At 44.6% G+C, this 9,297-nt stretch overlaps 1 protein-coding gene across 1 annotated transcript in view; it reads right to left on the bottom strand.

Annotated features, from left to right (window-relative positions):
• Nucleotides 1-8,256, bottom strand: part of LOC144509333 (mediator of RNA polymerase II transcription subunit 30) — a 34,519-nt gene extending 26,263 nt beyond the window's left edge. The window contains exon 1 of the mRNA XM_078238012.1: nucleotides 8,127-8,256. The gene's annotated coding sequence lies outside the window, so the exon portion shown is untranslated. The remainder of the gene's footprint in view (nucleotides 1-8,126) is intronic.
• Nucleotides 8,257-9,297: the final 1,041 nt, after the last annotated feature.

Raw genomic sequence — 9,297 nt, forward strand, 5'->3', positions numbered from 1 at the left:
ACCTCTAATTAGGTGAAATGTTCCAAGATAATTGAAAGACATGTTAACAAATATAACACCAAGATACAAGGAGATATTAGGACAGTTGTCCAAAAGCTTGGTGAAATGGTAGATTTTAAGGAGCATTTTAAAAGGAGAGAGAGGTGGAGGGTTTTAGGGTTGAGGAGCTAGGCATCTGAAGGCATGGCAGCCAACGGCAAAGCAATAAAAATCAGGAATGCACAAAAAATCAGAACTGGGAGTCAGAAATTTCAGTGGGTTAGAGGAGGATAGAGTCAGACCAGAAACAAAATCAATACTTTTTCACCACATTTCTTTCAACAGATAGGAAGATTCTGGAAATCCATTCATCAAAAGATTGTGGATTCTGAGGGGTCATTCGGAACTGGCATAATGTCCATTTATATTTACTGTGTAAAGCGTCAAGGAATATGTAGTAAAAGGTTGCAATAGACTTGAGGCACATTCAGCCATTATCTAATGAATGATGGAACTCCTATTCTTGTGCAATATCTGGTACCTTGCTCTGGCAGGCTGTGAGAAGACTGTGTACCCGTCCTTCCAACTGAATAGGCAGCAATCATGGTGAATGAAGAAATGGGGAATAACTCATCAAGGAAGATAATAAAAGAAGATTAAAGAAGTTCTCTAGATTTGGAGACGGTTCCATTAGATTGGAAAATAGTGAATGTAACTTCTTTATTCAACAAAGGAGGGAAACAGAAAGCTGCTAACTATAGACCAGTTAGCTTAACATCTGTCATGGGGAAAACATTATAAACTATTATTAAAGATGTCATAACAGGGCACTTGGAAAAATTATCAGGCAGAGTCAACATGTTCTTTTTGAAATGGAAATCATGTTTTACCAATTTATTGAAGTTATTTGAAAAGGCAACCTATGCTATGGATAAAGGGGAACCAGTGGGTGTACTGAACTTAGATTTCTAGAAGGCATTTCGTCAGGTGCCACATCAATGGCTATTGTAAAAAACTAAAAGTTCATGGTGTGGTGGAGGGGTAACATACTGGCATGAGTAGAAGATTGGCTAGCTAACAGAAAGGCGGCATAAATAGATCATTTTCTGGATGGTAAGATGTGATGAGTGGCGTGCCGCAGGGATCAGTGTTGGGCCACAACCTTTTCCAATTTATATCAATGATTTGGGTGAAGGGACTGATGGAGTGGTTCTTAAAGGTTCTGACAACACAAAGATAGGTAGGAAAGGTAAGTTGTGAAAAGGATGAAAAGGACATAAGGAGGCTACAAAGGGATATGGATAAGTTAAGTGAGTGGGCGAAGTTCAGGCAAATGGAGTACAATGTGGGAAAATGTGAAATTGACCATTTTGATAGGAAAAATAAAAAAGCATAATAAGGCATAAAGCATATTTTAACATGGCCCAATCCACCTAACCTGCACATCTTTGGACTGTGGGAGGAAACCGGAGCACCCGGAGGAAACCCACGCTTACACTGGGAGAATGTGCAAACTCCACACAGACAGCGACTCAAGCCGGAATTGAACCCAGGTTTCTGGTGCTGTGAGGCAGCAGTGCTAACCAATGTGCCACCGTGACATCCCAACTGTGCTGCCAAGCATGGTGGCACAGTGGTTAGCACTGCTGCCTCACAGTGCCAGGGACCTGGGTCTGATTCCCAGCTTGGGTCACTGTCTGTGTGGAGTTTGCACATTCTCCCTGTGTCTGCGTGGGTTTCCTCTGGGTGCTCCAGTTTCCTCCCACAGTCCAAACATATGCAGGCTAGGTGGGTTGACCATGGTAAAATTGCCCTTTAGTGTCAGGGGGACTAGTTAGGGTAAATGCATGGGATTGTGGGGGTAAGGTCTGGATGGGATTGTGGTCGCCGTAGACTCGATGGGCCGAATGGCCTCCTTCTGCTTCTGGTGAGAGATTGCAGCACCCTGAGACACAGAGGGATCTGGTTGTTCTAACGCCCAAATCCCCAAAGGTTGGCATGCAGGTAATTAGAAAAGCTAACAGAACGTTATTGTCATCGTGAGGGGAACTGAATACAAAAGTAGTGAGGTTATGTTTCAGTTATACAGGGCATTGGTGAGGCTACATCTGGAGTACCGCATATGGTGGTGGTCTCCTTATTGAAGGAAAGATGAAAACGCACTGGAAGCAGTTCAGAGAAAGTTTACTAAATCAGTACCTGGAATGGATGTGTTGTTTTATGAGGAAAGGTTGGATAGTCCAGGCTTGTATCAGCTGGAGTTTAGAAGAGCACGAGATGGCTTGATTGAAACGTATAGGGCGGGATTCTTCTATGTCTTTTACCCCGCAACCGCTGCCAGTGAGAACAGAGAATTTGGCGATCTGCCAAAACTCCATTCACTGCAGTGGGACTGGAAAATCCCAGCCACGGAAGAGGCCGGAGAATTCTGGCCATAGGGTCCTGGAGGGGTATAACACAGTGGACATGGAAAAAAATGTTTCCTCCTGTGGAAGAATCAAGAACGAGGGATCACGGTTTAAAAATAGGAGGTCACTCATTTAAAACAGAGGAGAAGAATTTTTTTTCTGAGGTTTGTGAGACTTTGGGACTCTTCTTGAAAAGATGGTGGAAGTAGAGTCTGAATATTTTTAAGGCAGAGGTAGATAGAGTCTTGATAAGCAAGGGGGTGAAAGGTTATAAGGGGTAGGTGGGACTTGAGTTTACATTCACATCAGTCATGGTCTTATTAAATGACAGTGCAGGCTCAAGGGGCCGAATGGCCTGCTCCTGTTTTACGTACATATTCAAAGATTAATAATCTTCACCTCAAAAGTTTCATAAGATAAAACCTCTGTAGCAATAATGATAGAGTAACAGATCCCATTTACCAACAGCTGTGGCTCAGTTAGTAGCACTCTCACCTCAGAGTCCAGGACTGGAGCAGAGGGATGAAGGCTAGCATTCCACTCCAGTACTGAATGGGTGCTGCACTGTCAGTGGTGCTTTTTTATCCCCGAACGAGACATTAAAAGGGTCTCCTATCTGCCATCTCAGGTGGATATGTGAGGTCCCATGGCACCATTTTGAAGTGGAGATGCCGGTGTTGGACTGGGGTAAGCACAGTAAGACGTCTCACAACAAGAGAGGCGATCAGGGAAGAGCGCTTCAAGGAAGGAGTTTTGGCAAAAGCCACGGCTGCCAATGGTGGAGTGAAATTGGGAATGTGCAAAAGACCAGAATTGGAGGAGTGGCAAGGTCTTGGAAGTTTGTAAGGCTGGAGGAGTTGAGAGATAGAGGGGTTGAGGTAACGGAAGGAGATAAAACACAAAGCGAAGATAACTTTAAAATGGAGTTGCTGCCAGAACGGGATACTGTGAACACCGGGATGATGAATGAATTGGACATTGGTCAGAGCTAGAATATGAGCAGCAGATTCCAGTTGATAGAGGGTGCAGAGAGGGAGGCTGGTCAGGAGTGTAGCAAAGCTGGAGATGAAGTTAACAACAGTAGCTGAGCTGAGGCAGGAATGGAATTGTTACTGTCATGTGCTATTGCCGTTTGGATGAAATCTTGTTCAAATAAGATGGCTGCTGTTTGTCTGCGACATGTGATTTGTTGCATGAAGTTTCAAGATTTTGACATGGGGAGAAGCTAAGTTTGTGCAGGTTTTGTTTGAATTTGTTTCTGATTAATTGTCCCGTGCTCTTTGGGATAGAATCTGTAAAATCTGTACAGTGCAGAAGGAGGTCATTCGACCCATCTACTGACTCTCTGAAAGAGCATCTTACTCAGGCTCCCTCCCCACCCTGCCGACATCTCCATAACCCAGCATATTTATCATGGCTAATTCACCTAACCTACACACATTTTGGGACACTAAGGGGCAATTCAGCATGGCCAATCCACCTAACCTGCACATGTTTGGACTGTGGGAAGAAAGCAGAGCATTCGGAGAAAAACCCCGCAGAGACGGAGAGAATGTGCAAACTCCACATAGACAGTCACCCAAGGCTGGAATCGAACCCGGGTCCCTGGTGCTGTGAGGCAGCAGTGCTAACCACCCTGCACTGTGATGCCCCTTTATATTTAGGCAAAGATAATTAATATTTAAGGTGCCTCTGAAAGGCAGCGTGTGCTGCTGTGAATTTCCAGATCACAGAATCAGCAGATAGTGCAGCATCAGAATGGAACCCTGCTGTTTATAGCGGCACAGAACCAGCAAGCATCTTGAATCATTAAAATACACGTGACCATAATCTGCCCCTTTTATTCTTTGTGCATTATTTGCATGGAATTCCAGAGTTCCCCCTGCCCCTCCCCTTTATTCTTCTTTAGTGGTTTTACATATTTCCTTTATTTGGATCTGGATGTCAGAGGCAAGACCATCCCTAGTTGTTCTGTCAATTGCTCTGACAAAAAGTCATCCAGATTTGAAACTTTAGCTCTGTTCTTTCTCCACAGATGTGGTCAGACCTGCTGAGATTTTCCAGCATTTTCTGTTTTAGTTTCAGATTCCAGCATGCGCAATAATTTGACTTTATGCCCTATTGATTGTGCTGCTATGTGTAGTGATTTGTGTGTCTATGCCCCCAGATTCCTCTCTTACCCTATCCCATTTAGATAAGTGTTGCAAGAAAAATGTAGCCTCCCAATTCTTCCTGCCAAGATGTTAAATTACCATTGACATATGCTGTCTGCGAGATTATGAACGTATTTCTACATTTTGTCACAATCCTCTAATAACTATACCCTCAGTTTGGCAAATTTTGAGAGACCCAATAGAAGTGTGTCCATTGATCCTGTACCAAAGGAAAGCCAGGCAGCGTGCCTTAATGACTATTGCCTAGTGGCTCTGACATCCATCATTATGAAGTGCTTTAAAATGTTAGTCATGGCACGAATCAGTTCCAACCTCCCAGATTGCCTGGATCCACTACAGTTCACCTATTGCCGCAAAAGGGCCACAGCAGACGCCATCTCCCTGGCCCTACACGCAACCATGGAACACCTGGATAACAAAGACACTTACGTCAGAGTCCTATTTATTGACTACTGCTCTGCCTTCAACACCATTATTCCTACAAAACTCATCTCCAAACTCTATGGCCTGGGGCTCAGCTCCTCCCTCTGTGACTGGATCCTAGACTTCCTAACCCACAGACTGCAATCAGTAACGATAGGCAACAACATCTTCTCCACGATCATTCTCAACATCAGTGCCCAACAAGGCTGTGTCCTCAGCTCCTTACTATACTCCTTATACACCTATGACTGTGTGGCCAAATTTCCTTCCAACTCAATTTTCAAGTTTTCTGATGACACCACTATAATGGGTCGGATCTCAAACAATGATGAGACGGAGTATAGGAAAGAAATAGAGAATCTGGTGAACTGGTGACACAACTATAATCTCTTCTTCAATGTCAACTTCAGGAAGCGCAGTGGAGAACATGCCCTTGTCTACATCAACGGGGAAGAAATGGAAATGGTCGACAGCTTCAAGTTTCTAGGTATCCAGATCACCAAAAACCTGTCCTGGTCCCTCCAAGCTGATGCTATAGTTAAGAAATCCCACCAATGCCTCTACTTTCTCAGGAGGCCAAGGAAATTTGGCATATTCACTATGACACTCACCAACTTTTACAGATGCACCATAGAAAGCATTCTTTCTGGTTTCATCACAGCTTGGTATGGCTCCCGCTCTGCCCAAGACCGCAAAAAACTACAAAGGGTCATGAACGAAGCTCAGTCCATCACGTAAACCAGCCTCCCACCCATCAACTCCATCTACACTTACCGCAGCCTTGGAAAAGCAGCCAGCATAATCAAGGGCCCCATGCACCCCGGACGTAATCTCTTCCACATTCTTTCATCAGGAAAAAAATACAAAACTCTGAGGACACATACCAACTGACTCAAGAACAGCTTCTTCCCTGCTGTGATCAGATTTTTGAATGGACCTACCTCGTATTAAGTTGATCTTTCTCTACGCCCTCGTTATGACTGTAACACTACATTCTGCACGTTTTCCTTTCCTCTCTATGAATGGTATGCTTTGTCTGCAGAGCGCAAGAATATTTCTCACTGTATACCAATACATGTGACAATAATAAATCAAGTCAAATGGACAGCTTCTTTCCTGCTGCCATCAGACTTTGAATGGACCTACCTTATATTAAGTTATTCGTTCTCTACACCCTAGCTATGACTGTCACACTACATTCTGCACCCTTTCCTTTCCTTCTCTATGTGCGGTATGCTTTGTCTGTATCGCGCGCAAGTAACAATACTTTTCACTGTATACTAATATATGTGACAATAATAAATCAAATCAAATCTTAGTCTTAAAACTTTCAGATAACACCCCCCCCCCCGCCAAAACAAACATGCACAGGGAATTCTGGATTTCACCTTGGCTTGGGTGAAACGGAAGTTCCCCTATTTCATTGCTAAACGACTGTGAAACGGATGCCTCCTTGTTCTGGAATCTTCAGCACTGTAGAGAACACAAGCCAGCTTTACGCGACCTGACCAGGTGTTTTAAGCCTTTCAAACCAGAGGCCAATTTCAACAACTCCTGCCCAAGGGCGGAATACATAAGAGAGTGATCTGTTTTTGTTACAAAGTGGTGACAAGACAAGGATGGGATGAAACTGCAGGGTCAGAGATGAGAGAAAAGGAAGCTAGGAACGGAGAGTGAAATGGAACAAACCTTATATACCAGTTCAAAACCACGAGCAAATATATTTAGTGGTCAAAAGAGCCAGTCAAATAATTCTACTTTCCTCTCCCTAGGCTGGGAAGTGCATCACTGGCCTAGGTCAAGGTAGCAGTGGTGGATTAACTACCACCCGGACCCCTAGGCTGAGCTTTAGTAAGGCCCCCTGACCTTGCCCCCTGACCCACCCTTCGTTGAATAGAATAAAGTGACAATAAGTGACGTGAGATAACTTATATCGTTGTACTATGTATAATGTACTACATGTATAATATCATAAAGTTATATGAATCAATTACAGCCCTTTTATTCATTTATTTTTCATTTTCTTTACATTTGTACTTTAAAAAGCTTCCGTGTTTTTTGGTTTACACAAGTGTCGATAACAGCATGTAAATCAACAGATCGAAGCATGTCTGATTCAATGTGCATGAATGCCAGATGACTAAGTTTCTCATCGCTCATTGTTGAGCAATAGATTTTGATCCTCTTCAGTGCCGAAAATGAACACTCACCTGAACAGTTAGTGATTTTTTTTGCTCTCGGGCCCCCTCCCTTGCGGGCCCCTAGGCTTAAGCCTACTCAGCCTAATGGTTAATCCGCCACTGCAAGGTAGTGGAGGAGTTTTCTTGTTTGGATAAGCCCCATATCACAACAACAGTGTCTTAACCCACGTGCGGAAGTGGAGAGGAAATTAGGGAGGGGGGGCAATTCTGACAATGCCTTAAATTGCAAACTCCCAATAACAAGACAATGCAGCCTCCCCCCTCCCCGAGGAAGTGTCCCCATTCCTCCCGCCCGCCGCGACAGAGGCAGCGACCACTCAGTGCTTCCCCAAGTGAAATGGGGATTCGCGCGCGTCCAGATAATTCGATCAAATCAATCCAATTCAATATGGTGTGTAAAAAAAAATGTCCTCGTGTGACTGCGCAGAGGAGTGAAGAGGAAGATAGGATGTTCTCAGGATACTGAGGATTGGAAAGGGCAACGAATTTGCCTCTGGCGGGGGAGAGAGACTGCGCCGATGGCCAGTGGAGTGGGTGGGATAGAAAGGCCAGGTCAGTTTCACCGCACTTGTCAATTTCAGGCGCGGCGCTGTAACAAACATTCGAACGCTGATGTAACAAATATTCGAACATTGGTTAAATCAACATTCCGAGGCAATGTTGCAACGTTCTAAACAAGTTGCTACAATGTATCGCAGCCTGTCCGACATTCCACAAAGCACCCTCCCCTCCCCAAAGTAGGAACACAATAAGCACCTCCCAGCCTTTTAATTCAGAATTCAAATCAAAGTCAAGGAACGATCGTGTCAGCGCGACATTGACTGGCACCAGAAATAAAACAGGACCGAATCTTTTTGTCTGCGAAAAGTTAGCACGTTTGCGGCTTAGGAAAGAATCGTGCCTTCTCTCCCCAAACAGATTGAAAGAATAAAACCTTTCACCTCTTTAAACTTCTAATCCCAAATCCGCTAGGTCTTCCCCAACTCCTCGTTTGATCTCCAGCCTTTCGGATGTAGAAAACAGAAACTTTCAACATTGTAACAGGAAACGGTCTTGTTGTTCGGGAACAAATCAGAGATCGAGGGTGGATGACTTCACTTCCGCATCGCGAAACATACTGTGTGTGTGATTGAATGAATTTTTGGATTGAGGGAGTTGGGGAATTAAATTGAGAGAATTGCTGTCTGTCCGCCTTTTTTTTTATTACAACGAAAAATAGCTTTTATCCAGAGAAGCTTTTGTTTTTATTTGGTCAAAAAATATCCTCTTTCTAAAGGGGCAGAGCTGTATCATAAACAAAGGAAAGTTATCAAATGAATGTCTGATACGTCTTCCACGCTCTCCAGTGCCCACCGTGCATGGAAATCTGTGGGTGTACGGGCAGGGTGGTACTCCTCCATCAGACATTGAGAAGACCACAGAGGAGTCAAGTGGACCCCCCTCCCCACGGGCTGGTGTCCAACTTGTGGAAGGTCACCTTGGTCAGTAGCAGACCCATGAGCAAATCGTAGAAAGAAACATAGAAAATAGGAGGACTAGGCCAGTCGCCCTTCGAGCCTGCTCCACCATTCATTATGATCGTGGCTGATCATCCAATTCAATAAGACACAGTGGTTAGCACTGCTGCCTCACTGCACCCGGGTTCAATTCCAGCCTCGGGCCACTGTCTGTGTGGAGTTTGCACATTCTCCCCGTGTCTGCATGGTTTTCGCCCGGGTGCACCAGTTTCCTCCCACACTCCAAAGATGTGCTGATTAGGTTGATTAGCTATGCTAAATTGCCCCTTAGTGTCATGGGGAACTCACTAGGCTAAACAAGTGGGGCTACGGGGATAGGGCTTGGGTGGGATTGTGGTTGGTGCAGGCTCGGTGGGCTGAATGGTCTCCTTATGCACTGGTCGGGATTCTATGAATAGTCTGATCCCACCTTCCTCTCCCCCATACCCTTCACCTCAAGTGCTATATCCAACAGCTTCTCGAAAACATTCAATGTTTTTGCCTCAACTACTTTCTGTGGTAGTGAATTCCACAGGCTGACAACAATCGGTGAAGAAATTTCTCCTATTTCTGTCCTAAAAATCTGACCTTCCCACTCACTCTTGCCTCTCGTTGG

The sequence above is a fragment of the Mustelus asterias genome, chromosome 21, assembly GCF_964213995.1.
Source record: "Mustelus asterias chromosome 21, sMusAst1.hap1.1, whole genome shotgun sequence".
NCBI classification, from domain to species: domain Eukaryota; kingdom Metazoa; phylum Chordata; class Chondrichthyes; order Carcharhiniformes; family Triakidae; genus Mustelus; species Mustelus asterias.